The 6,695-nt window shown below is 33.7% G+C and overlaps 1 long non-coding RNA gene across 2 annotated transcripts; it reads right to left on the minus strand.

Moving 5' to 3' along the window:
• Positions 1-783: 783 nt before the first annotated feature.
• LOC119250774 (uncharacterized) lies at positions 784-5,988 on the minus strand. 2 transcript variants are annotated; one of them, XR_005126431.2, is made up of 3 exons: positions 5,967-5,988; positions 5,194-5,288; positions 784-818 (listed from the first exon to the last, which is right to left on the minus strand). It is a non-coding gene; the product is annotated as an uncharacterized LOC119250774 (long non-coding RNA). The 2 variants fall into 2 exon arrangements; XR_008552672.1 differs by having other exon boundaries at positions 5,936-5,973.
• Between the last annotated feature and the right edge of the window lie 707 nt (positions 5,989-6,695).

Raw genomic sequence — 6,695 nt, forward strand, 5'->3', positions numbered from 1 at the left:
CAGTTGCACAAATCACAGATAAATGGTTACAGATATAAAATCCAAAGATCTATCATAAACAAGAAAAAGCAAATGGGAAAAGGTCATAAATAGACAGCTCAGGAAAAAAGTAGATTAAAGCAGAAAAAGTACTTAAATCAATGATAATAACAGAAATAGACAATAAAATAAGAATGAAATTACTTAATACTAATCAAACTGCCAAAAAATAGGATAGTTGATAATCTCAGGTTTTTTTTTTTTTTTACACCGTAAGTGTAAAAGAAAATTGTGAAAGCCTCTTCTGAAAACACATATATGCACACATACACGCAAACACAGTATTAATGTTTTCAGTTAGGCGCAACAAGGAATATGGAAGAATTCAAAGGTGGGAATAGCAGGAAGATGGGAGTAATGATTAATAGCTTTTCCTCTTTAATCTTGACTCTTCCCTCAAATGAAGGACTTATTTGAAAAACACAAATAAAGAAAACTTTAAAAAGTGACTTTACACTTTTAAAAGCACATATAATTACCTAAAAGAAATAGAGAAAAAAGAGGAGAGAAAAAGAACACTGACCACGACTTGGAATCAAAAACAACTTCTTACATTTCACAACTGTGTCTAGGTTGACATTAATCTTTGTCACTCGACACAAAACATGCACCACTTCAACATTTCTCATTTCCAATATTTATCCAGGCAAATAATACCCATGGGTATATCACAAACCTGATTTGTTGACTTCATTTGATTCTACAATACATCCCACAGAGGCTTCTTTCTCTCTTGAAGAAATTGTCACTGAGTTTGGGTGTGATTTCTGGTACTGACCCTAAAAGAGATACATTAGATCAACTCCATTAAAATACCATCTGATTAAACACATTTGATTTTAAAAGGGAAAAAAAAGCCAGTATTTAAAAACCAGCAGGTATAGTTGTATACTTAAATAACTACTTTGGAAAATTATTTGGCATTATCTAGCAAAGTTGAAATTTCCAATCACAGAAATGATTCTGTTCTCAACAGCAAAAACGTAGTCAGAGAGAAGACCAGATAAATTAGTGTATAATTATATAAGATAATATCACATATACAATAGTGAAATAAACTACAGAAACCTGAATAAACAATTGGTAACAAAGAAAAGCATGTTGCATAAGTTAATACTGATCCTATTTAGAGACTCAATCTATACAAAAAGTTAATATTAGCAGGTATGGTCACTTAAAGGTCCTATTTATAGGGGTAGTCCTTCGTTGGAATCTAGGTATTTGGTTTTCAGAATGTTCCCTCCTTGACTAGCAGATAAGGCTGTATCTGCTATACCAGCCTGCCTAGATGTTTGTTTGTGTAAATAATATGATTTACGGTCAATACCGTCCTTTTTCCTTCAGCGATTGCAGAATTTTGGTGAGCAAAGGCTGCCTTATAACCCACAATAAAAACTCAAAAGAGTTCCCTGGGCAGAAAGATTGTACAAATTCTACTGCATATTTCATTTCACTGTGACAGGCAATGATTACACTTTGCGTGGTCCTTTTAAGGATCATGGGAAGTCTGGCATTAAAGTGCAAGCTCTGCCTTAAACATTTTCTTTTTCTCTTACAGATCTAGCTGTGTATCCAGACTGCATAGTTATATTAATCTCAGTTATGAGTACAACTATATACTGAGTCTCATGAAACCATTTGATGAAACATCTAACATGTGAATGGTAATCGGACTCTTATTATAAGCAGTAGACATGATTTTGTCAGCATATAACCCTGTGTGGTAACAATATAAAGGATAGAAATGATGAAGACAAAATTCAAAAGTGATTACCTCAGTGCAGAGAGGAAATAGCAAGAGGCACATAGATGCTTCAGGATATGTGTGTGATTGCTTATAGCATTTTTAACACTTTACATGCATTATATATTTTCTTTTATAAATCTGAAACATATCAATTCATTTAAAAATTTAAAAATTTTGAAAATCTAGAAAAGAGACAGCTCATCATATTCTGCAGATGAGAAAGAAAACTGGTAAACCATTTTACAGAAAAACCCTAACATTTAATAATTTCACTTTAGGGCCTCCCCAGTGCCACAAGGGTTAGGACACAACCTATGAAGCTATCCGCAGCACAAGTTCGATTCCCAGTCAGCCAGGGAGCAACCCACATGGCACAAGCAGACCTCTCCTGACTCACCCACTGTTCTCCTCAGCAGTGTACTTCGATCAATCTGTCTGTTCTGTTCCCCACTCTGTCTCTGGTGAATCCTCTCACCACCACACCCCACCTCGCACCTCTGGCCTGTACCCCTGCTCTTGTATGCATAAATAAATAAATAAATAAATAAATAAATCTTTAATAATAATAATAATAATAATAATAATTTTACTTCAATGTGCATATCCTAGAGAAATTCAGTTTACAGCATGTATACAAAGGTACATGAAAAAAGTTGTTCAGGGCCTCCCCGGTGGCACAGCGGTTGAGCGCTGGGTTGCGAATCTGCCAGCAGCCTCTGCAGTGCCGGTTCGATCCCCGGCTGCTCCCCAGCCACCGGAGGAGGGTCCCACATGGCACGCAGACCTCTCCTGCCGCCCGCTGCTCCCCTCAGCAGTGTACTTCGGTCCTTCTGCCTGTTCTGCTTCCCGCTCTGGCTCTGGTGAATTCTCTTACCCTCCCGCGCTTCTGACTGTACCCAGTGCTTGTATAAATAAATAAATAAATAAATCTAAAAAAAAAAAAGAAAGAAAAAAATCAAAATCAACAAACAACTTTATAAAAAAAAAAAAAGAAAAAAGTTGTTCACCATATCATTGTGATAATGAATAGCTGGAAACCTAAAGTCTGTGGCAACAGGGAATAAATAATTAAGCCATTTACCCCATTCATGAATATGCTATTCATGAATATACTCTCGAACTCAATTACACACAGAAACAAAAGTAGGTTTCAGTGTACTCTGTTCCCTCCAGAAACCACATTAAGAAAATGTTTAAATGTATAAATATATAAGGTCTAAGACAAGGAGAAGGGAGTAAATGAGTAGATATCAAAAAACTTTTTTAAGGTGAAGAGCAGACTGACTAGAAGCTACTAATCAGTCCAGAGAAAGTAGCAACTCGCTAGCTATGGAGAAATTCCAAACATGATTTACATTTTTGGAGAAATCCACAAGATCAGAAATTAGAAGTACAAGGCACCTCTAAAGTGGGGGTACAGGTGGGACTTGCAAACAAAGATTTAGGTTTGTATAGGGAGTGGTAAGTCACTGAATCTCTTCTCTCCAAACCCTAGCAGAAAATTAGATGAGAGGGCCTCTTTGATGACGCAAAGGGTTAAGTTGCAGCACTATGAAGCTATCCACAGGCACTGCAACACAGTATGAGTTCGATCCCCTGTGGACCAGGAAGCTAACCCACATGGTACAGCAACCCTCTCCTGTCTCACCCACTGCTCCCCTCAGCAGTGTATTTCAGTCAGTCCACCTGTTCTGGTCCCCACTCTGTCTCTGGTGAATCCTCTCACCTCCCGCCCCTGCCAACCATATGGCCTGTACCCCAGTTCTTATATGCATAAATAAATAAACCTTTAAAAAAAAAGAAAAAGAAAATGAGATGATTATTCTCTTGAGCTTCATAATCAGAGAGACTGTTAACTCAATGACATGAGAGCAGTGGAAGGTAAGTGTAATACACTAAAAGTGGAAGCATTCAAAGTGCACCCTTCCCCTTTGCCCCACCTAGCCAAAAATATTGTTTGATTAAAGACCTCCCATGCAGCAGAGATTTGTTAGAAAACTTAGAGAAAAAAAAAAACCCCTGACATCTACAATGACATAGCCCAGACAGTCATACCACAGTGAAATTGCTAATCTATAAATTTTCCTATACATAAAGAGCTTCCAATCACCACTTTAGTTTCTCATTTTTAAATATGAGGAGATGGCTAATGATCACTAGACATTTGACAGCAGGCTCTAGTGTAAAAGGCTACTAGCAAAATAAGCAAAAAAAAAAAAAAAAAAAAAAAAAAAAAACCAGCAAGTTAATGGAAATTGAAACTGTAAAGCCTTAATGAAAAGAATTAGAGGAATCTAACATCTAGGAATATCACAAAGTTACAAAGTTCCAGATCTCTAACAACAGATGGCAAGATCCTAAAAGCTTACAAAGACTAAATAAACAAATTAAGTCACTGACAAAAGATCAAGGAATCAGAGTGGTACCAAAAACACAAGAAGCTAAAAAAAAAAAAAAAGAGTATATCTTTAAAATTTATTTCCAACCTAGAATTCTATATATACTCATCATCAGTGTAAAATCATGGTATTTTCAAACATTTAAAGCATTAATTTCTCAGGAAGTTACTAAAAGATGAGCCCTCACCAAAAAAGGAGAGGCCAAGAAAAAGGAAGATTTGAGATCCAAGAACTGTAAAGGGCAATATATGAGAGAAGAGAAGGGATTTCCCTGAGTAAAGGAAAATCACATGACAACTTTATATGACAGGTAACAACACCTATGTGACAGGGTAGATTGGAGCAAAAAACAAAGAATAGACTTCTAAGAAAAATAGCTCTAGGAAAAGAAAATGAAAATGATGTGTCCACACACATTGAGAAGACATTTACAATTGACACAGAAATTGGTAATAAACTAGTCATAGGTGTATAGAATACTCAAGTTTCTAGTATTATTTCTAGCACTATATTTTTCTTTCCAATTAGTTTTATGTTTTTGAATAACTTGTCTTAGATTACCAGCTTCAAAAACTCTTTGAAAGTCTGCTGTTTTTGTATAGTTAAATCACCTTGCTTGTTAAAATATATGATCAACAAAAGATTGATGCCCCTATGTAGCCAGACTGTCTTCTTTTTTTAGGAAAAAACCAAACTTGCCAACCTGGATTAGGAATTTCAGTAAATTATCTACATTCCTAAAAATCTAATTTAAGTATTATTTTAGAAGATGTGAAAAATGATTATAATTGAAAATGACAAAGAAGATTGTAATTTGATAATTCCTAGACTTCAACTGCAAAAACAGAAAAGATCAAATCAAAATTTTCACAAAATGCCTCCAAATCTTATTGAAAGTCAATGGCACTACATGGTTCTATTTTAAAAATAAGACTTACAAACAACTAAACTAAAATGTACTTAAAATGTACTAATGATAAACCATACCTATTCTCCTTTTTTACTTACCTCTTTGCTTGGTAACTGATTACAAATGTCTTTTATTTTAGGTGTTGAATAAAACACTGACTTTGTAGAATTTGTGCTAAGATCATTAGCAAGACCTCAAAAAACAGAAAAAGAAATTTAAAAAAATAAAACATGGCATAAACTTTGCTGGTTACTTAAAATACCTATATGACATATGAAGAAGTCTGTTGACTCTTTAAACACAATTTAAATGAAATGTAAACTTCAATTTAATTGAATATTCAAATGTTCCTAGAAGAACTGAAAATGACAAACAAGGTTCCTGAAGAAATATGTACCAGCTGTTCTTTCAGAGTTTATATGCAAGACTTACGTTGCTGTTATTCGTGTTTATTTCTTTGCTTGGCTTTGTGTCTTAATACAATACCTTAATACAATACCAGCATTTAGCAAAGTTTTGGACATAATTCATCATTCCTTTAGAAGGGTTGTAAAACAATAAATATTATCTCTAGCTCTTCAGGAACCCAAAAAATGTTGCATAATGATTTCCATTACATTAAATACTTTCTCTTATTATTTATGGATTTCCGTACTATAGGAATCTAGTACAAACTAAAAAGAATGATAAATTATTCTCAATTTTGCAGTCTTTTTCTCAGTGTACCACAAGGTACATGAAATATTGTACTGGGAAAATGTTTTACATATTCATAAGCATTAGACATATTTTCTGCATTTGATATTAAAATGACAAATTTATACTTTCATCCATCCCAACCTTCAAAGTCCATCTAGAAATAAACCATTACTTTGTTCTTCAAAACAGTCTTGGAAGATTTCCAGTATGTTCTTGTGTTGCTCTGTATTAACATTAAGTGCCCTATTAAGAAGGAAAAAAAGAAAAAATGTTAACATACTACAAAGGCATTTGTTGTTTATGTTAATATCTACTTTGAAATTTCCACATTGCCTTATCAAAAAATATTACCAAATGGAAAATACCACTTTTACTATATGAAGACCAAATACATACTTGATAATACAAGAGATTCCAAAAAAAAGTGTTTGAAACAAGGTCATTGTCTCCATTAACAATTACTTTCCTTGATTGAAACAAACAATTTCACAATTGTTTTATATATAAATAAGAACTTAAAATTTTTTGAACAAATTCAAAATATACTGAAATGGTTATTTAATAAAGACTCTATGATCACAAGTGCTACTAGATCCTAGTAATACAGTCTCCAATATAAGTTCTAAAATGCACTTTTAATATAGTATCATTAATCTGAACAGCGGTTTATAAATCAGAATAAGATGTTTAATTAAAAACTGTACTGAGACAATTGAAGATTCACATTCAGTTGTCAGAAATCATATAAATAAGATCTCTTCTTGTTCACTTGATCCACTCTTTCCCAATAGTAACATTATGCAAAACTATTGTACACTGTCACAACCAAAATACCAATATTAACACAATCTACCAGTATTATTCAGATTTCTGTTCTACAGGTATAACTGAATGTTTGTGT

Source organism: Talpa occidentalis, unplaced genomic scaffold, assembly GCF_014898055.3.
Source record: "Talpa occidentalis isolate TD23 unplaced genomic scaffold, MPIMG_talOcc4v2.1 talOcc4.18, whole genome shotgun sequence".
In the NCBI taxonomy this organism is placed as follows: Eukaryota; Metazoa; Chordata; class Mammalia; order Eulipotyphla; family Talpidae; genus Talpa; species Talpa occidentalis.